General features: G+C 49.5%; 1 protein-coding gene across 13 annotated transcripts in view; it reads left to right on the top strand.

The window, feature by feature from the left end:
• The window catches only part of SAMD11 (sterile alpha motif domain containing 11), a 397,470-nt gene that overhangs the window by 210,333 nt on the left and 164,995 nt on the right, over nt 1–22,142 (top strand). The gene's annotated exons all lie outside the window — the stretch shown is intronic.

Raw genomic sequence — 22,142 nt, 5'->3', positions numbered from 1 at the left:
GCCTGCCCTTTGTCTGAGCCAGCTCTTTTTAAATTCTTGGGTACAAGTTCTCTGGACTGTCAACTTAAAAATGTCCAACTTTAGTAGCTGCTGCTTAAATTCCCCTTAATTACTGTTGGAATGAAAAATATTTTATCAACAGAATATGGTATAATTATATCATTTGGCTTTTTCCCAAATGCAGGACAGAAATATTTAGTGAATATTCCTTCTTTTCCTGCATTATTATTATTCTACAGTTCTACAGTTTCCATTTAGTAATGAACCAATGCCATTGTTCTTAATTAACCAGTCTTTGCAAAGTGGTTTGAAATGCTCCAGTGAAGAGCACTGTGGAAAAGCCAAGTGTAGTTACTTAGAATAAGGATCTCTATGTTGAGCGGGAAAGGCAAGGCATTCACCTCCTCAAAAACCTGTGCCGCATAGTTACATTGATGAAACATCCACCTCTCCGAATGTCTCTTGCTCCAGTGTGTGACTTACAGCCCTGGTGGGATTCCTCTTTTTGCTTCCTATTGGTTAAAATGTGTGTAATGGGAAACCTGGCTTATGGATCTTTTGGCGGGGCACTGGGCCCCCATGGAGGGAGTGTTGCTTTCTCTTCTCAGTGCGGTACATGCCGCTTGCCAAATGTTATCTTTACAGCTTGTGGGCTGAGGTAATGAATAGGAGCACTGGGCTTCAAAAGCCTCTGTGGCTTTCAGGTGAAAGTCAAACCTTCTTTCCACACCTGGGTGCTACTCTAGCCTAGTCCTCGTATGTCTTCTTTGTTTGCTACTGATCTCTCAGTCGAGTCTTTCTGTTTGGCCGCCAGGTTACAAAGCAGGGCGGAACGGGAATTATCTAAATAACTGATTATGGTCTGTTTTGTCAAGGCTTGTACTTCCTTAAACAAGCAAATATCCCTTCCCTGCATGTTTGCTTTCTTGGAAGGGTGTCAATAAAGGGTTATGTGAGCAGGAGAAATGCTTGGTGTGTGATGCATCTGTAACTGACTTTGTTGTTTAATATATTATAACCATCAGGAAATACCCTAACCTCTGTTCCCCTCCTGGCAGACCTGTATTCACATGTACAGGGAGGCATCCCTGATACTGGCTTGTGTTGAGATGCTGTGCTGTTAGCCATGGTTGGCATGAAACATCTTGATATCCTGCAAGCTGTGAAACTTGACATATGCTAAGAGGGTAAGAAGAACGGAGTCTGTCCTCAGAGTTTCCTGGGGATGTCTGACGGTTTTTTCCAGCCCCTTGTCCCTCCTGCTCATGGTGTTCTGGGGGCCATGTGCCCCCTCGTGCCCTGCCCAAGCATTGCTGCTGACTGCCACTTTACTGTGATGCAACTCTCTGGCTCACGGGTGTGAAATAACACCCCCCCATCGAAGTGCAGCATGTTACAGTGCTGCAAAGTGCCTGTGTAAACGGGCTCCCAGCACTGTTAGCTACTCCCCTCATAGAGGTGTTTTACACAGAGCACTGGGAGAGCTCTCTCTTAGTGCTCCTGCTCTGGCCACACTTTTACTTTAAAATGCTGCCACAGCTGCGCTTTAATGTTAGAAGGGCAGACAGAGCCGAAAGGGTGCACACGCCACGGGCTGGTGCTCAGCACGGGATGAATTTCACTCTCTAAGATCCCCATTTGCCCTGCAAAAGAACCCGTGAATAGTGTGTGCATGTCTATGGGATGTAATAATGATTTCCAGCGTGGATTGGGGGAAAGCCAGCTGGTCACAGGTCTCTGAAAACGAAGAAATAGAGCTAGCTTTTCAGTTGTGTGTGTGGCACTCTCTGCATTAACTCATCAAACCCTCTGCATTAACCCATCGTAGGCGGTTTGCCTATGAACCAGCTAGGTTTCATTTTTATCAATATTGCCACCTCAGAAATGTGAAGGGGCCCAGCCTTACTCTAACACAGTAAATCTGGTTTACATCAATAGAAGCTTTGATCTGTCTGTTAAGCTCATTCTCGCAATTTGTCTTGCACAGCACACGCATGTGGAAATATCATTGAGCGCAGCTTTATTTTATTTATTTTTTCAGATTGATGGGAATAGCTGCCCTGGGCTGCCAGTGTGGTGCAGTTAATTAAAACTGCAGCCTGAAACTTTAAGCATCGCCCATCCAAATACTCTGCCTGGTGTACGTGTACATGCCTCTTTCAGCTCCATAAGCCAATTCAGTCGAGTCCTAGAGTAAACCTTGAGGAAACCGATGAGCTTTACAGAGTGTACCAAAGGCATACAAATATCTGTTCTTTATGTTACATTAATGCTCAGGGAGTCCCGAATAAGGACCAGAGCCCTGCGGTGCTAAGCACTAGACAAACACGTCATTTAGGGAAAGAGGGGGAAAAAAGACAGTCTCCACTTCAGAGACTGTGCAGTCCATTCCCGTTGTGCAGCAGTGAGCAACCTATGGCCTGAGGACCACGTGGGGCCCATCGGGGTCCTGTGTGTGACCCACAAGACATTTTGCTTACTCTTGCCCACGCCAGAGCCATCCTTTCCATAGGACAGATTGAAGCCTCAGGCCCTGTGTTTTGGAGGCGGCCATGGCAACTGCCTAACTGTCCCATGAACAGGTCCCAGGGCAGCCTGGGGGCTTGTGGGGGATGGCAGCAAGGGTTGTTTCTTCCCCACTTACTGTGGTTGGAGCCGGAGTGATGCGGCAGCCTGGTCCGTTCTGTCCTGCTGCCCTCTCCCAGCCCACTGCACTCAGACTGTGCCCCTCACCAGCCCCCTGGTAATTTCTCTGCTCATGCTGCGTTGGGGAAGGCGCTTTGGCAAGAGGGTGGGGATGGGGTGGGGTAGAGCAGAGATGGATCAGGGTCTGTGGTGGGGGGTTGCTCTGGGCCCCGTGATTGCCAGATTCTGCTGGTTTCCATTCCTTTAGGTTTTTTCCTACCAATATTATTAAAGGGACACACACGTAAAGGCAGGGCATGTGAAGAGAGGTGGGTGCTGATTGCACACAGCACTGACTGTGAGAGCTGTGTGCTCCCTCTGCCTCATTCGGCACAACCCACAAATTCTAGGCACACAAGCGCAGTGAGCAAAACTACCCTGTCCCGGTAACTACTAACCGTATTGGTTACGACAAGCTTGTGGCCTGCTGAGAGGAAGAAGGGCCACTGATGTGACCACTCACCAGCCTAGGCTGCCCATCGCTGCTGTTGTGTCCGTCATAAACCTAGTAACATTTTCTCTTTAAAAAAAGGTGATGCTGGTAGTCTCCAGTATATGTACTTTTGGGGCACGATTGTGCAGCCTTTGAGTGGGTAAAAGTGTTTTGAAAGGCTAAGGACCTTCATGAATTGGGGATGATCCTATATGAATGCCACACAATTCAGTGAAGAGAAGCTATGAGTGTTTGTGCATAGTTACCTCCGGGGCAGCTGTGTTGACCAGTGGTTAGAGCAAAGGGCTAGCGGAGGGAGCCTGGGAAGAGGTAGCTGAACGCTGACTGACTCTGTGACCTCGAGCAAATGACTTCATTCCCTTTTGCGTTAGTCATTCCAGCTGGAAAATTGGGTTTAAAACCAACCAACTAACCCAGGGGCCTCCCTGCAAATCAGATGCTGCCTCTGAGCAAAGTCTTCCTGGATGAACAAACTATAACGAAAATGTGGAACATAATTCCCTCTGGAGGGAAATGCTCATGGGAGGGGACTAGCTGTCCAGAGGGATGAGAGTTTCTGGCTTTCGGATTCCATCCTCGGGGTTAGGAGGTCATGGAACTGCAAGGAGGGTGCAGAGCTTGGGGACAAATAGTTCCACAGATCCTGGAGCTGGGCCCTTGGTGCACTTGTTGGGGTGCTCTAGTATCAGCACTCATAGGGAGCCATGCTGCTGTTAAACATCTTTCTTCTCTTCAGAGGCCCCTTGTCTATGCCTCGCCAGGGATCGATGCTGCCGCGATCAATCCACTGGCCGTCGATTTATCACGTCTGCTTAGATGCGATAAATCGATCTCTGAGCACGCTCCGTCGACGTAGGTGCTCCACCAGGATGAGAAGAGTAGTTGGTGTCAACAAAGAGCAGCCCCTACTGACCTTACCGTATGCAAAATGTTGTTGTGTGTCGACTTCGATTTGTGTAACTGAAGTAGATCGACAGCGCCCGTTAGTGTAGAGGAGGCCACAGAGGGGAATGTGTGGGAGTGAATGCTGCAGTTAACTCCTCTTGGAGCTGGAGGGGAATGTGCATAAGCACGTTCTGACTTCCCCTGGTTCCCCCCTCGCCGGACGCAGTGCAGGTCCCGGCAGACCCGTCACAGGGGCATACTCCCAACCCAGTCCCCCTCCCCTCCCCTCTCTTCCCCTTCCCTTCCCCAGAGCCAAACACCTCCCCTCCCTGCTGTAACCCAGTCCCCTTTCTCCCCAACCTTATGTCCCGGTCCCAACAGACACCACCACTTGAAACACAACCCCCACATATTCCATTATTTTCAATGGGAAAACTGACCCCGCATAACATGTTTTCACTTAACATGATCATTTTCTGAAACATATCTGTAGTGTTAAATGAGGAATTACTGTACCACAGGTATCCCAAAATAGCCTATTTCGAAATAGACTTGAAATAAGCTATGCAATTTGTGTATCTTATTTTGAGTTTCAAGTGCTGTGGAGACACACCCTGGGGCTGCTGCGAAGTGGGGAGAGCGTATCTTGCAGCCAGCGCTGCCCTTCTGCCCTGGCTTCTGGAGCACTTCAACCTTTGCTTTGTTTTTCTCCATTCCCTGGCCGCAGATGGGAGTGCCTAGATTGTAGTTACTGGTGTAGTTATAGAAACACAGCTGTATTGATTTCTTTTTGGCTGCCTTACTACATAGACACTGTTGCATTTACCTCAATAGGAATTTGCAAGCAGATTTATAGTTTTCCATGTGCTACCTTCACAAAACGCAAAGAAGTTAATAACACCCAGCCTAGAGAGTGAAGATTGGGGTGGGGCATAGAAAAGCACTGCTAGTCCATTACCCCCATGTTGTTAAAGATCTCCAGGCCAGAGCTAGGGTTGCCAGGTGTCCGGCATTCATCCGGGCAGTCTGGTATTCGCGTTCCCTGTCCAGTAAAAAAAAAAAAAAAAAGAAAATACCGGACATGTAAAATGTCTGGTATTTCCTGTTTCCCTCGGACGGAAGCTCGGCGGGGAAAATTTTCCTCTGCCACGTCTGGTGAGGTGAGGGAGTGAAGAGCGTGGGGCCATTTAAAAGCGCAGTGCTCTTTTTTTTTTTTGTTTGCTTAACAACTTTGGAGTCCCCCCTTTTTTTTTCTCAACAGAATTTTTTCCCTGGTGGTTTTTTTTGGGGGGGGGGGAGGAGGGAAGAGGAGGCATGGTTAAACTATCTGGCAACCCTAGCCAGAGCAGCTCTTTAAATTTAATTAAAAAAAATTCTCCTCTGCATGTTACTGCTGCATCATGTCGTAATAGGCTGCAAAGAGCTGCTGTCAGAAAGTGCTTGCAGTAACTCAAGCTACTTCCTGTTGACTAAAAGTCAAGCCCTGTCCTGTTTTCTTCCTGGGGCTCTTCTGAGTAACTGCTTTATTAAAAAAAAAAGTCTCTTTTCTTGGGACCAGGAGTGCTGACCAGAATCTAAAAGGAAATCAGATGGCAGCTGCAAGGAAGCACCAGAAGAAACTGTTTCACTCCGTGAAATATTCCATTGTTGCAAGACTATCCATGCAAGCAAAGGGGAGAAATGCAGATGTAATAAAGTGGCAAGCGTTTCCACCGGTGTGTTTGTTCTCTTGCAAGTCCTTGGTGGTAGGCACCATTCCTTAGTTCTGTGTTTGTACAGCTCCTAGCATAGCAGGCTCTCAGTACAAACCAATAGCAATGATAATCTCGACCTGCTCTGGGCAGCATTAGATAGAATCATAGAATACTAGAACTGGAAGGAACCTCGAGAGTTCATCAAGTCCAGTCCCCTGCGCTCAGGGCAGGACCAAGCACCGTCTAGACCATCCCTGATAGATGTCTATCTAACCTGTTCTTAAATATCTCCAGAGATAGAGATTCCACAACCTTCCTAGGCAATTTATTTCTGTGTTTAACCACCCTGACAGTTAGGAAATTTTTCCTAATGTCCAGCCTACACCTCCGTTGCTGCAGTTTAAGCCCATTGCTTCTTGTTCTATCATCAGAGGCCAAAGAGAACAATTTTTCTCCCTCCTCCTTGTGACACCCTTTTAGATACTTGAAAACCGCTATCCATGTCCCCTCTCAGTCTTCTCTTTTCCAAACTGAACAAGCCCAGTTCTTTCAGTCTTCCCTCCTAGGTCATGTTTTCTAGACCTTTAATCATTTTTGTTGCCCTTCTATGGATCCTCTCTAATTTCTCCACATTTTTCTTGAAATGTGGTGCCCTGAACTGGACACAGTATTCCAACTGAGGCCTAATCAGTGCAGAGTAGAGCGGAAGAATGACTTATCATATCTCGCTCATGCTACTCCCCTTAATGCATCCCAGAATCATGTTTGCTTTTTTTTTTTGCAAGTGTCACACTGTTGACTCATATTTAGTGGTCCGCTATGACCCCTAGATTCCTTTCCGCCGTACTCCTTCCTAGACAGTGGCTTCCCATTCTGTTTGTGTGAAACTGATTGCTCCTTCCTAAGTGGAGCACTTTGCATTTGTTCTTATTAAAGCTCATCCTATTTACCTCAGACCATTTCTCCAGTTTGTCCAGATCATTTTGAATGATGACCCTATCCTCCAAAGCAATTGCAGCCCCTCCCACCTTGGTATCATCTGCAAACTTAATATGATAGTTGACATGGTGGTAAAAAGACCTCCGTGCCCTGTCTATTCTAGTACCAGGGGTTGGGTTGGGGAGGAAGGAAAGATACATTCTGGGGAATTTTGCTGGCACCAGAACAGCAGGATCTGGTCCTGTTTGATTATGTATTGACTTTTAGTTTGAATTTGCTGAGATCTGCATGCTTTCAAGCTCGATGTGATGTGCTGTAATAATGGACACAAAATCCATAAGGCCAGGCAAAGCAGCCCAGTTTAGAGGAGCTGCAGTGCTCACGTCACAAAGCACCAGCATACATTTAAAATGCTAGGCTCAGTGTTGGAGTGTAAGCATATTAATTCGATGCATTCCCAAGGAGAGGGGAAAGCATGCAAAAATGGGGTAGGCTCTGCTTGTCCAAAGATGTGGAAAACACCATTGAATTGGTGGTTTGCTTTCTTGGTTTATTGTGCCGTGTGGCTGCGACAAAGCTGTCAACGAGACATAAACTGTGCATGGCCTCCTGTACATCAGCGAAAAGGAACTCAACAATGTAAGCCCTGTGTAAAAATAGCTGGTTAAAAACTGCAACAAGAAAAATATTTGGATGGATCAAGGGAACGTTTATTTTGCTTTTTCCACTTGTAAGAGAGAGACAGAATGACGTGTGTGCATATAAAAGAGACTGAAAGGAGCCGAAATCCCGCCGCACTGAAGCAAGTAGCCACTAGATCATGTAATGGGGATGAGAAATGGGGATAAAACGTATAGGAGAATAGGCGACAGCTTGCGACAATGAATAAGACATTTGAGTTTCAGCCAGAATCCAATAGGGAGTATCCTGTGTTAGCCTGGGCAAGACCTGATGGGGATTGGACGTGAGCCAGGACACACAGATTTAGTGCAGGGCCTTGATTGTTCTTAGACAATAATGTATGGCAAAGGGACCAGCTATACTGACAGGCCCCTTCATGATAAAAACATGTCCAATACTGGAATGCTCTCATTAGAGCAGGGGTGGGCAATAATTTTTTGCTGGGGGCCACTTAAAAAATTTCCGAAGTGGCCCCAGACTGCACTGGAAGGGGCAGGGCCTCAAGCGGAAGGGGCGGGGCCGGGATACTTCTGGGTTCCCCACATGGTCTGGGGGTGTGGGAGTGCCTTCCCCTGTAGGTGCCCCTGTCCCTGCCTGGGAGGAGACTTCCCATGCTCCTCTGCCTCAGGCCAATTAGGGTCTGGGAGTGGGGGAGGGGGCGAAGTTTCTTCCGCTCTGTCCCTGCCCTGCACAGTGCTTAAAAGCACCACTCGCTCCTGGCAAGGTGGGAGGAGGCTTTGTGCGCTCCCCCGCCCCCAGGCCAAACAGGGCCTGGGGGAGGGGGGAGCATGTGAAGTCTTCTACCGCCTTGCCAGGAGCACGCGGCACTTCTAAGTGTCGTGTGCTCCTCACAGGGCGCGGCCAGGGCAAAGGAAACTTCGCATGCTCCTCTGCCTTCGGGCCCTGATTGGCCTGGGGGTGGGAGAGCGGCAGGGCCTCTGCAAGCCGGATCCACCCCCTTGGCGGGCCAGATCCAGCCTGTGCAGTCCCTTTTGCCCACCCCTGCATTAAAGTGTTCACAGCTACGTGTGCTACCATGTCACCTCAGGCCAGGTTACACTATAACTAGGAATTGTTTTGGGACCGGTTCTGTTCGATATCTTCATCAACGATTTAGATATCGGCATAGAGAGTACGCTTATTAAGTTTGCAGATGATGCCAAACTGGGAAGGGTTGCATCGGCTTTGGAGGATAGGGTCAACATTCAAAATGATCTGGACAAATTGGAGAAATGGTCTGAGATGAACAGGATGAAGCTTAATAAGGACAAATGCAAAGTACTCCACTTAGGAAGGAACAGTTGGTTTCACACATACAGAATGGGAAGCAACTGTCTAGGAAGGAGTACGGCCGAAAGCAATCTAGGTGTCATAGCGGTCCACAAGCTAAATATAAGTCAAAAGAGTGACGCTGTTGCAAAAAAAGCAAACATGATTCTAGGATGCAGTAACAGGAATGTTGTGAGCAAGACACGAGAAGTCATTCTTCCACTCTACTCTGCACTGATTAGTTCTCAGTTGGAGTATTGTGTCCAGTTCTGGGCACCACATTTCAAGAAAGATGTGGAAAAACTGGAGAGGGTCCAGAGAAGAGCAACAAGAATGATTAAAGGTCTAGAGAACATGAGCTATGAAGGAAGACTGAAAGAATTGGGCTTGTTTAGTTTGGAAAAGAGAAGATTGAGAGGTGACATAATAGCGTTTTTCAGATATCTAAAAGGGTGTCACAAGGAGGAGCGAAAAAAAATTTCTTTTTGGCCTCTGAGGACAGGACAAGAAGCAATGGGCTCAAACTACAGCAAGGGAGGTTTAGGTTGGACATTAGGAAAAACTTCCTAACTGTCAGGGTGGCTAAACACAGGAATAAATTGCCTAGTAAGATTGTGGAATCTCCATCTCTGGAGATATTTAAGAATAGGTTAGATAAATGTCTATCAAGGATGGTCTAGACAGTACTGGGTCCTGCCATGAGGGCAGGGGACTGGACACGATGACCTCTCGAGGTCCCTTCCAGTCCTAGTATTCTATGATTCTAAGATAAACTTATATCAGTTTACCCATCTCGCTCAAGGGTGTAAAAAGTCTGCATCCCTGAGCAATGCAGTTACATCCACCCCAGCTCTCGTGTAGCCAGTGCTAGGATGATATGATAGCTTCTTCCGTACACATAGCTACTGCCTTTCGCAGAGGTGGATTAACTACACTGACAAGAGAAGCTTTTCTGTCGGCCGGGGTAGCCTCATCTTCATGGAAGTCCCGCAGAAGCACAGCTGCAAGTGTTTTCAGTGTTGACCTGCCCTATTTATTGTGACTTGTGTATAATAACAACATGGCAGACCAGTAGTGGGAAAAGACAAAGATCCTTTGGGTACGGTGTAAGGATATGAATGTATAACTGTGTTAACAGTTAATTGAGAAGCTTGGGCTCATTGGTTAAAGTTCACAGTTACATGCAGGCTCCTGCCCTGCTCCCCAGGAGCCTCCGGCCACCCCTGCACTACTACTGCTGATATAGAGGCAGCAGCCAGGGCCAGACGGAGGCATGGGCGAGCTGGGCAGCTGCCCAGGGCGCCAACTGATGGGGGGCACCTGATGGCAGCTGTAAGGGGCGCGCAGTGTCCCTTACAGCTGCCATCAGGTGCCGCGCGCCTGGCTCCCACAGCGTCGGCCTGCCCGCATCCCCATGGCGCCGGCCAGCAACGCCCTTCCCCCCACGGCCGCAGGGCCCTACACGGCTCGGCGCGTGCGCCAGCAGCAATGGCTGGGCTGGACTGGGCCATGCTTGCGCCGTGCACTCCGGGGGCAGGCCCTGGGCTGCGCATGCGCTGTGCGCCCTGGGGGCGGGCCTGCTCCCCATGGGCGGGCCCGCACATGCACCGTGCGCCCGGGGGTGGCGCCGCGCGCCCGTGCCTGGGGTGCCAGAATGCCTCGGGCTGGCCCTGCAGCAGCGTGGGGGCAGCAGCTGCCTCTCCGGGAGCAGCGCTGTGGGGGGAGCCAGTGTGCTCCAGGAGCCAGTTTAAAAGCTGGCTCCCCACATGCTCCCAGGGAACTGCCCACTGCCCCACGCTGCTGCTTCTGATACAGCAGCAACAGCATGGGGCAGCAAGTGGAAGCCAGTGTGCATGGGGATCCGATTTAAAAGCTGGCTTCCTGTGCACACTGGCTCCAGAGAGCTGCCTGGGGGTTTGTGTAACTATGTAGCCGCTGAGTTTTTCAGCTTACATACATTTATACAATTACCCACATTTTAACATCCCTAGTACAGTGTAACAGAATGGTCATTAGATTGGCTTTCCTATTGTTCAGTGTGGTGTCTTGCCTGGTGCTGCAAAGACATGCTGTAGCATGATATAATATACTTGTGAGTCTCTAAGGTGCCACTCACAGGGCTCCTCGTTGTTTTTACAGACTAACACGGCGACCCTTCTGAAACTTTATGCTGTAGCAGACGGCTGCTATAAACTCCATCGTTTCTCTTTTCAGTGAAGTCAAGTGACCCAAGAGAAAATCTGCTCTTGGAGAGAGTGTGTGTGTTTGTGGTCTTTATTAATCTTTGCCATGACTATTGGAGATGGGCCTCAGCTATAGGATCTGGATACCATCCTTCCAATGGTCAGAGGTGTTTGGATCCAGGGTTTTGGCTCTGATCTGATACTCAGTTGTCTGGGACTCCGCTGAGCTGTGGGAATGTCAGCAAACCAGAAGCCTTCCCTGGCACCGGTGGGTGTGTTGTACGCAGATTTCTATGACTACATCAAGTGCAAGGCAGTAGAGAATTGGGCCCCTTGTGCCTTTTATCTCACCCTCTCCCTTTTTTCAAGTACCCTTTCGGCCAGGAATGTGTTACTTTTCGATGAGTCAAGTGATAGAGGGTTAGGGAGCCTGGTTTGCAAACAGGCTGGACCTCCTGTGTATTGCTCCCTTGCAACTACTGCTGCCAAGAATTTTATTGCAAGAAAAAGTGACAAACATAAGGCCATACTGGGTCAGACCAAAGGTCCATCTTGCCCAGAACCCTGGCTTCTTACAGTGGCTAATGCCAGATATCCCAGAGGGAATTAATAGAATATGTAACCCGCAAGTGATCCATCCCGTCATTCATTCCCAGCTTCTGAAAAACAGAGGCAAGGGTCACCATCCCTGCCCATTCTGGCTAATATCCATTGGTGGACCTGTCCTCCATGAATTTATCTAGCTCTTTTTTGAACCATGTTACAGTCTTGGATTTCACAACATCCTCTGTCAAGGAGTTCCACTGATGACCCACTTGTAGATTTGTTGATAAAGGAGGGGAGGCATTTACCGTAGCAGGGGAGGGAACCTGAATGGGAGGTGGCAGGTTAGAGGCAACTATACAAAAGCTGATGCTACAAGTACCTAATGATTTTAAAAGCATTTGTAGTTCTCAGGTGTGTTTGCCTCTCGTTACACAGAGATCAGAATAAAGGGAAGCAGCACTGCAGCCATCACACAAGGCAGCCTGGCAGTACAGTATCCCTAGGCCAGGCATCCCCCCTTTTAATCTCCTTCCCTTTATCCCTTTTCCATTGACCTCCCTAGCTCAGTAAATAACATTTCAGGAGGCTTCAGGAGTGAGTGAACAACCAGGAGCCTCCCAGGGAGTCAGAAATTCTTTCCGTCTAAGAGCAAACTTTACAACTTCTGCCAAATAATCCATAATTCTTATTCTTACCTTGATCTTTTAGACCCTCCCTTGCTCAAATCGATGTACTGTCTCAGAGGGGGTTTCGCTGACGTGTCAGGCTGGCACATGGTGCCCAACACACCCGTTCCTTGGTCTCTTGGAGGGCAGGGCGCTGGGAATTGCTTTGCTCTGTCCTGGTTTTATTTATTAATGGCTAAGTGCTGGCAGTGTGCCCTGCCCCGCTGCCCGCGATGCAGAGGAAGGCCATGTGGGGAAGGCTTTGGAAGCTGCTTGGGTATCTTGCCTGCGGGGGCCCCATTCATTTGAATAGGCTATTGGGGCCTGCTGCTTGGCTTCCTTCTCATTTCAGAGCCAGAGGCACCAAGGAACTAGCAACATCTCTGCTTGGTGCAGATGAGGTGGTTTTCATTTGGGGCTGGGGGCGTGGGGGAGTGTGTGTTGTTGGGGAAAGGAGGTGGTGAATGGGTCTGTTCTTTTAATGGTAACTCCCATGGGGCCAGTTTGCCCTGCCATGAGCTGGTAGCCACCAGGCAAGGGCATTACGTTAGGACTTGGTGCTGATGCTGCGTGGGCAGTTGGCCCCTAAGATGTCTCCCTGTGCCTTGGTTTCCTGGTTTGAAGAATTAGGAGGAGCTACTACGCTCCTCGCTCAGGTTATCAGGAGCTCAGTGGTGCCTCTAAAGCCCAGCCTAGCGTTGGCAGGTAGGATTTATCGGAAGCTTTGTGATGCTCACAGGAAGCGTGTGTGTGCCAGTCAGAGGATGCCGCATATGGCCTTACCCCACACGCTGTATGCCCGGCCAGCAAGTGTGGGAGGAAATCATTCCTGCCTTTGGGGCATCTTGTATCCCGGCATAGACTCCTACAGATATCTGCTTTATATCTGCAGATGTTGATACCCGCCGTTCATTTTTGCAGATATGGATGCAGATACAAATTTTGTATTTAGAACCCTGCAGATCTGCGGATACCCGCTTTGTATCCATGGCTCGTTTTTGCCGATGCAGATACAGATGTTTTATCCACACAGGGCTCTATACCAGAGAGTCTGGAGGGAGCAAAAATTCTTGTGCTCCTGAAAGATGCAGGGGTTGCACTTGTGCCCAGTGTATCAGAGGCAGCAGCGCGGGGTGCCAGGCAGGAGCTTGTCTGTGATGGGAGCCAGTTTCAAACCCAGCTCTCCTAGCAGACCGGCTGCCTATCACCCTGTGCTGCTGCCTCTGATAAAGACAGCAGCATTGGGTGGCAGCAGCCCCTGGCTAGTGGGTGAGCTCCCGGACCCGGCGCAAGCTTATTGGTTAATCGACTACGCTATTACATCCCTAAGACTACGTCTAGACCATATTGCTTTTCTGGGATGCCAGAGGTGTTCTATGAGGAATAAGGGATGTGTCAAAAGAGCAATTTTTTCCAAAATTTGGCACCGTGCAGATACACCAAATTTCAGAAAAGCCTCTTTTGACAGTAAAGCGGAAACAGATACGCAGTGTGCGTACCGCAGATTGTGTTTCTTTTTCCGATTTAACTCTGCAGTCTAGACGTAGCCTAAGTCCCACTTCTAACCTGTTCTGCGGATTTAAGTGGCGTATAGGCTCGTGCTGGCCTTAGTGCAGGGGGGAATAGTACCTAGATTCCTCGGGCACAGGAGAGTTTCTTTGCTCCCTGCCACCTGCCCCAGGGAAATAGGTTCAGAAAAATAAGAGATTGGTGGGGTAGGCGGCTTTTAACAGAACCCCAACCCCATTTTCCTGCCCCCCGTAACTGTTCTTGTGGAAATGCTGAGGAGGTGTGCGTGCTAATGACCCCGACGGCTGTTCTGCAGTCCCATTAACCTGTCGAGTGACAGTTCTCTCTCTGTGGGCTTCATCTTTGTCAAACAATAGAGATATTACTCATCTTCTTGACTAATTCCCCGAGGAGGCCCCTAAAGAGATTTAGAAAATGAATCTTCTGTCGCTCTGGGGCACAAAGTGTCATCTCTGTTTTCTAAATTTGGCTAATGAGAGCAGATGCGTCTATGGATGGACCTCATCCTGAACTGCACAAAGAGGCCCTCCAAGGTTAACTTTGCACCCACTTTCTGTTGTAGCAATTGCAGCCCTTGTGGGGCAGTTTGCATAAAGTTTCTATTATTGTATTGTCAAGCCCAGGAACAAGATCCCACAGTGCAAAGTGCTGTAGAAACACAGAGGCAACACAATCCTTTGTGCAAGACTTTGAAAATGTGTCCTTGAATGTCTCTGTAAAAGCCCAAGCAGTTTACTAGACATAATGATTCAAGAAAGTTTGTGATTTTAAGAATGATATGCACTTATAAAATAAGAGCACCAAGTGGAGAAAAACTTGGTATTCTCTTGAAACTACAGCGGAATTCAGAATGTCAGAATGTATTTAGCAAAACTGGTATTCACCTGGGACATTGTTCTTATTAAAAATGCGGATCTTAAAGAAAAACTCAAAAATGTTCGATGATAAGTAATCAGGACCTTCTTATCCAAAAAGTCAAGCACTTCCCACAGCAAAAGTATATCATAGCATATTGATCCCAAAAGGAAAAATGCCATTTATTGAGTCACAAACTCCAGTTCCTTCCACTGACTAATTTTTTCCTTGAAAGTCTCCTATCTAAATCTTTTTCCAGGTTCCGCTCTCCTTTGTGTGTGAGATGGATGTACAGCCTGACATGGTACAATTGCAGGACAGAACGAAAAAGTGTTTGTCCTACAAGTTGAATGGTTGTTTTTTTCTTAACAATACTTTTTAGAAAAATCCGAGGTCAGTCAAAGTAAACAGTCAGCAGCAAATCACCACATTTTAAAGGTTTCTTGGAGCAGATGTCTTATTTTGAAAAAAATATTAGGAGACTCCAATAAATAGTAACAGGCGAGTTAAGTCAACCAAATCAGACAGCTCACTGGCATGGTGGAAGAAAGTCTTAGCTTTGGCTCACAATAAGTAGGGGCCTTGTGGGTAGATTGGTTTTTCATGTGACTGCCTTGGAAATCTCCCTGTAGTAGTCTTGCCAAAAGCTGTATGATGCCACCCACAGTCCTGCGTCACTTAGTTAGTAGAGTGGGTGAGCACTTTTGTGTGTTTCCCACCACAAAGTGGTTAATACCAGAAAGGGGAGACACTAATCTGTGGGCAGAATCCTTCATGTTTAAAACAAACACACACACACACGCATGCACATGTGCGTACACATACACACACAATGTTTTTTTCCATGTATTTATTTTTTTTCCTTGTGGGTTATTCTCACAAGAGCTGTATATTTTCCCCTTCTCAGATATCATTCCCTGTGGTGCTCTCTCCCTCCTGCTCCCACCAGCTTCTTTTTATCCTTTTGATGAATTATTTACCTCTCTGGGGTTTTTTTTTTTCATTCTTCTGGTGTTTTCTTTCTTTTTTGTCTTCAAAACAGACAAGCCCCAGTGCTCCCTAAACATGTTCCTCAGCTCACTGAGGAGGTCTGTTTGTTAGTAAAGGGGCACCAGTGGTGGCTGGTAGTCATTTGTTTCTTCCCTGGATGTTGTATTTGTATACAGCGCTTCACTTACGATGCACCATCTGTATAGCAGCACATCCTTTCCATATATTGTGAATATTCTATCATAGCTTTGTTGTGCGAGCACCTAGAGTAAAAGACAATCCTTGCCCCCAAATGCTTGCAGTCTAAAAGAAAAGACATAGCCAAAGCATGTGACAACCAAGTGGGCAGTGTCCCGTGTAAGCTGTGCGCTTGTGCGGTCACTCAAGAGAAATTCAGATGTTGCTTAGCGGATAAGAAGAGTGCCCACTGCTAGGTTTTTTGTTTCTACTGGTGGTGCACATTCGCACATGCCTTGGTGCACATAAAATTCATTCCACACTAGGCATGTCAGAGTGCAGCCGACCAACTGTTTAACTGACACACTGATGCTTATCGGTTAATGGTTACACTCAGCTGGCTCCCAGGGAGGCGGCTTTGCTATGGCAGGGCAGCAAAGCCTCATGCCCATCACCCCCAGGAGCCTGGCAGGCAGGAGCTGCCAGCTCCACTCCCGAGGAAGTGTCTTTGCTGTTGCGACGAAGACTCCTCCCCAGGACCCAGGCAGCAAAGCTCCTCCCTGGGAGTGGAGCGGGCATCCCTTGCACCCCCTCTCCCCCCAGCTTCTGGGAGAGCAGCTTCTCTGCACTAAGCAAGCCACCTGCCCAATAGCGGAGCCGATGGGGCTGGCAGGCCCACTCCACGGGACGTTTTGCTGCGGGCTCTGCAATATAAAGCTAGTTCAAGCTTTACGCTGCTGAGGCCACGGCGTGTGCAACCACTGACATTTCCAGCAGTTACACAGTTACCTATTTAGCCGATTTTTAACATCCTGATTCCACAGGTGGATGGAAAAGGTGAGAGGGAACATTGCAAGTGGTCTGGGGCAGTAATCAGAATCTAGGGGGATGTGTGATTACCGCAGGAGACTGGCTGGGAATGTCAAAAGTCTGTCATTTGCACACGGCATGCTGGAAGGGTTCTTCTTTATGTGCAACATGGCTGGCTAATAATTACATCATAGGAGGGAGAGTCAGGTCTGCCGAATCCCACTTTTGGCTATGCCACCCAGTTACTATGTGATCTCGAGAGGCCCCTTAACCTTTCTGCCTATAAAATGACTTTAAAAATACCTCTCTGGCCTGTAGTAAGAACGCCTTACCGTATGTAAAGTGCTCTGAGAACTCGGAGGGAAGGGCTGGAGGGAAGTACAAAGTATTAGTCTTGTTGTTATGTAGCTGAGCTTCAGTGGTTTTATATCATGTTTATAAAATCAGAAGGGAAGCTTTTTATTTTATAGGCTGTCTTAAAGTGTACCTTGCAAAGCCATTCATCTCCTTCACACCATTGTGGTTTTCAGTGCTGTTTGGGCAACTACAGTCTACTTTGGTTTGTATTTATTTATCTGGGTCTCTTCTAGACTGGCAGGACTGAGTAGGCAGGAAAGGGTCTCATCACTGCGCAGTAGGGGCGATATGGCCTTTGAAAGGAGTTCTAGCTACTGTACATGGCTGGTGACTGTCATGGAGTTATTCTTGTAGCGTTTATAAAGGCCCAGCAAAGATCTGGGTTCCAAGGCGCTAGGCAACCACACCGACACTCTGCCCTGAAGAGCTTACAGTCTATATAGCCAAGGCAGACAAAGAGTGGGAGAGGAAATGGAAACCCAGCGAAGGGAAGTGACTTATCCAAGGTATCCCAGCAGCTCAGTTACAGACCTGGGAGCTGAAGTCAGGATTTTTGGGTCTGTCTGCTTCCCTGCCCACTGGACAGTGATGTCTCTCAGGAGGTTCAAAGCAAGTTGGAAGATGGAGAGGTCTTTAGCAGGCTATAGGAGTGTGGTGAACTCAGTAGAAAACAAGAGCGGGGAATGCTTTATGCCTCGTGCATGGTGGTTGCCGACTTTTTTTTTTTTTTATATTAGGAGGAAGGCTGTTGTTGAAAGATGTGTATTAAAACTCTGCAGTTGTTTAAATGCAAGTTTTCTTATTGGATTTGAAATCATATTTAATAGTCTGGATCCAGCCCTGGAAAGCTGGGGTGAGTAATTGCATGGAATCAGTGTCATTACAGGGAATGGTTTTGCTCTGGATAGTTGACTATTTCTTCTTTGTGTCATTTGCCACTCTCCAATGCTGCCTTCAAATGTTATCTTTACACTAGGGGGCTACGTCTACACTGGCCCCTTTTCTGAAAGGGGCATGTAAATTTCAGCAGTCGTCGTAGGGAAATCCGCGGGGGATTTAAATATCCCCCGCGGCATTTAAATAAAAATGTCCGCCGCTTTTTTCCGGCTTTTAAAAAAGCCGGAAAAGAGCGTCTAGACTGGCCCCGATCCTCCGGAAAAAGTGCCCTTTTCCGGAGGCTCTTATTCCTACTTCAAAGTAGGATGTTAGACAGTCGGTTTTTTGCTAAATGTGCAACTCCTGAAATGTTTAGCAATTACACGTTTATATGCACAGGGGAGGCCACTCTGTGGGAGCTGGTGCTTGTGGGGAGCCGGCTTAAAAGCTCCCTGCATGCTCCCCCTACCCACTGCCTCTGATACAGAGGCAGCAGAATGAGTAGTGGTGGTGGGGCTTGCATGTATCCGTGAAGGTTAACTGATGAGCCCAGGCTCATTGTTTAACCGTGTAGCCATGTATCCTAACACAGAGGTGCTCAACCTCTGTCATACCGGGGACTGGAGAACCCATTTGCAAACTTTTGGCGGATAGGTAACATTTGATTTGCATATTTGCATATTCATTATGCACATAATGAATATGCAAATACAATGTTATGGGTCCACCAAAAGCCCCTGCCCCCAGAGCCACTGCGAACAGCCGACTTCAGCTCCAGCAGTCACCATGTGGCGGGTGGCTGCTGCAGCTGAAGCCGGCTGTTCACAGTGACTCTGGGGGCTGTGGCTGAGGTACACACTGGCCCCCTGATCCTTCCCTGTGCCAGTCCTAACCACTAGAGCTTAGCACCCTTCCACTACCCACCAGTACCAGCCTCTGACCCCAGAGTCCCCTGCACCAAACCACCCCAGTGCCAGCCCTCATCTCAAATGCCTCAGTGCTGGCCTCCTGTTTCCAGAACCCCACTGCACCCAACCCCCCCCCCCCCCCGGGCTCCCCCCAGTGCCAGCCCTGCCCCCATAAACCCCCACTACTAGCCCCGCCCCAGTGCCAGCCCCCCACCTCTTAGAGCCCCTCTTAGAGCTCCCTAGTACTAGGCCCACCCTCAGAGCCCTGCAGTATTAGCTCTGCCCCCAGAACCTCCCAGTGCCAGCCCCCCGCCTCTTAGAGCCCCAGCCTCAGACTCCTCCCAGCACTAGCCCTGCCCTTGGAGCCCCCGGTGCCTCGCCTCCTCCCCCCACCTAGCCCTGTGTTGCCTCCCAGCCGCCAGCTGAGCGCTGCTGTCCAGGTCGCGGCTGCTGTGCTTGGACTCCATGAGGCCCTCCTGCCGCGCAGTGAACCGCTCTTCCGAGTCCAGGAGGAGACCCTGCCCGGTGTTGGCTGGCTGAGAGCTGGAGCAGGACACGCCTCTCCCGACAGCCGCAGTGGGAGGGACGGTGCTGGGCGGTGCACCCCAGCCCCCAGAGCTGCCACGGCGCAGCAGTTCGCGGCCCGGCACTGGTCCACAGACCGGTGGTTGGGTTCTGCTGTCCTAACACATCCGTGCTTTATACATGTCTCTTTACAGTGCTGGGTGGAGAGGGCTCTGTCCCCAGAAGCTCAGTCAGTATTTGTGAGGAATTAAATTAAATACAACCCTCTCCCTGCCCTGAGTGTTGTTAACTCCCCTCCCCCCCACCTGAGTAATAATTCATTGTTGTTTCATAGAATAGTTTACATGTGGATCCCGATCCAGTCCGATTTAGTTCCACCTGGCGGGAGTAACCTACAGACTTGCTTGAGACGCTTGTCTCCAAAGTGGGTTTTTCATTCGTGGCAATGAAATCTCCTGTGGGGCTGCCGCTTTGCCTGTGTATCTCTGCAGAAGCGCGCACAGAACGGTACTTACGGATCCCTGCACGTGAACCAGGCCCGGCCTTGTTAATCCCACTCAATTTTATACAAATCCTTCCCCCTCTCCCCCCCTCCGCTCCTCCAAAATTCCAGCGGGCCCTGTGGTCAAGTCCACCACCCAGATGTTGGAATGAAAGCGGCTGCTGCTTCAGATGCTTTGGATGCCTAGACATGTGGGTGAGGCCAGACTGGATCAGAAGTTCCACGACAGGATGGCGTCTCTCGCCGTCCCAGCTTAGGGAAACAATTCTTTACTTCCCCCTGCCCTGCTGATTATTTTATCCTTTGCTCATTACATACCTCGAGGCAAATTTACCACTGCTGCAGCCCCCACTGCAATCCCGTTGAATTACCCCCTGGCGGGAGGTTTGGCCCAGCGTGCTGCCGTTGTGTCACTGTCCCTCCCTTACAGCTGGCAGATCAGTTTCAGACTGCCACATAGGGAGTCTGTTACTTGGGGCGGGGGTTGGGGTGCGTATGTGATGCTGTCAGAGTTCTGGGAATCTTGTCTGCTGAGCAGAGGCTGTGATGGGAAGAGGCGTAGTCATATTGGTTAATCTCGTCGGCTACTCGCATCCCCTCCCCCCTTGCTGCCTCTATATCAGAGGCAGCAGTGCAGGGTGGGGCAGGGGAGGCTGGCGTGAAGCAGCCTCTATCTGTGGCAGGCCCACGCTCCCCACAGACAGAAGATGCTGCCTGGGAGGCGGGGGGCTGTCGCAAAGCAGCCTCTGTCTGTGGTGGCCCGGGCTGGCCATGGAGAGAGGCTGCTCTGGCTGCAGCCCCTGTCCGCGGAGGGTCCGAGCTCCCCGCAGACAGAGGCTGCTCCACCTCCCACGGAGCTGCCTCTGTCTGCGGCATGCAGAGGCAGTAGCACAGGGTGGCAGAGGGCTCCCTAGGGGTGGGCTGGAGCACACTGGCTGCCAGCTCCGTCCCCAGGAACTATAGAATAGTCAAGTAACCGACAAGGATTCATGAGGTTACTCGACTATTCAATTACCCGAGATGTAACGTCTCGAGCACACACCACGTTATGTATCTGCCCGGCGCCCGAGCACGTGCAAGAAGGAGAATGAAATGGCCCGCATGGAACGGTGTAATCTGGGAGCCAAGTGCTCCGTGTTTTAATGTTGGTTCCATGTGTGCCCTTGGGCACATCACTTAACATCCCTCCCCTCTTGCCTCTGTGCTCCAGGAGTAAAGCAGTGGTGATGCTTCCCTCACTGAGCTGGGGATTTGCTTGGCACTGCAGTAGTATCCGTGTTGGAGCCCCAGGGATAGCTGTGATTTCCTGTGCGCCAGCGTTCCCTGTCAGCTGTGTGCTTGTGCAGCCACTCAGGAGAGATCCCAGTGCTGCCCAGCTGATTAGCAGAGCGCCATGCAACACTGGTTACACTCCACAGCTGCTGGAGAAGGCAGCAGGGCCTTTTCTCACTCATGTCGCCCCAGGAATCCATGAGGTATGGGGTCTGCCTCTCTGTCTCTGAGACATGACTTTAAGAGCCACTTTCCATGGGTGAGTGTCTACACAGCAGCAAGCTATCATGATGCTCTGATGGGTAAATCACTATTATTTGTATTATGGTAGTGCCAAGCTCTGGGCCCCATTGCACCAGGTGCTGCATGAACAGATGGAAAGAGACAGTTCTCGCCCCCAGGAGTTTACAAGACAGACAAAGTGTGGGAGAAAGGAACAGGGGTTACCTCCATTTTACAGATGGGGAACTGAGGCCCAGTGGCGAAGGCTAAGTCTACACTGGCACTTTACAGTACTGTAATTTTCTGGCTCAGGGGTGTGGAGAAAAACCCAACAACCCTGAGTACAACAAGGGATAGCTCTGTAAAGCACCAGTGCAAGCCAGGCTGTAGCATTGGGAGCCACACTCCCTGCACTGTTAGCGACTCTCCTCGTGGAGGTGGCTTACACAGAGCGCCGGGCAGGTGTGGCTCATGAGGCTAAGCAAACTAGACAGTTGCCTAGGGTGCCGCTGGCCCGGGTGCCTGATGATGATGTCATGGGGTGCCGGGGCGCCCCGTGATTACATCACGTCCATTGATGGCCATGCAGGCGGGGGCGCCAATCGTGCCTTCTGCCTGGGGTGCCAGCTGCCGCAGTCGGCCTTGGGCCGCTCCCGCCGGGAGAGCTCTCGCCACGTGTTCCTACCATGGCCACTTCCAGTTTAAAGCGCTGCCGTGGCTGCCCTTTCAACTTTTAAGTGTAGACAAAGCCTAAGCAGAGCCGGGAATTGACCTCAGATCTCCTATGCCACTGTCTGAACCACAGCCCCCCACAAGGGGAAAAGGATCCAGGCTGACCCCATCACGGAAGCCTCTTGGGCAGGGAAGATGCAGTACATTGCAAAGTGGCTTTGTTCACTTGAGAGACTCTCTTAAGACAGCTGTTTATTTCCATGGTAAACGTGCTATTGAATTGTTCTGTCTGTTACTGATATTTACTTTCAGCTGTCATCTGAGACGTATCATGGGCATCTCTGTAGTACCGCTGAGGGGAGGGGAGGAAGCCAAACCTTCCTGTTCGGCTTCCAGTCCCTCAGTTCAGTCACCCAGGGGTCATAATAACAGCAGATTATATGCT

This window comes from Pelodiscus sinensis, chromosome 24, assembly GCF_052426305.1.
Source record: "Pelodiscus sinensis isolate ZL-2025 chromosome 24, ASM5242630v1, whole genome shotgun sequence".
NCBI lineage: Eukaryota > Metazoa > Chordata > Testudines > Trionychidae > Pelodiscus > Pelodiscus sinensis.
Note: the sequence above shows the minus strand (reverse complement) of the source record. Positions and strands in the feature narration are given on the sequence as shown.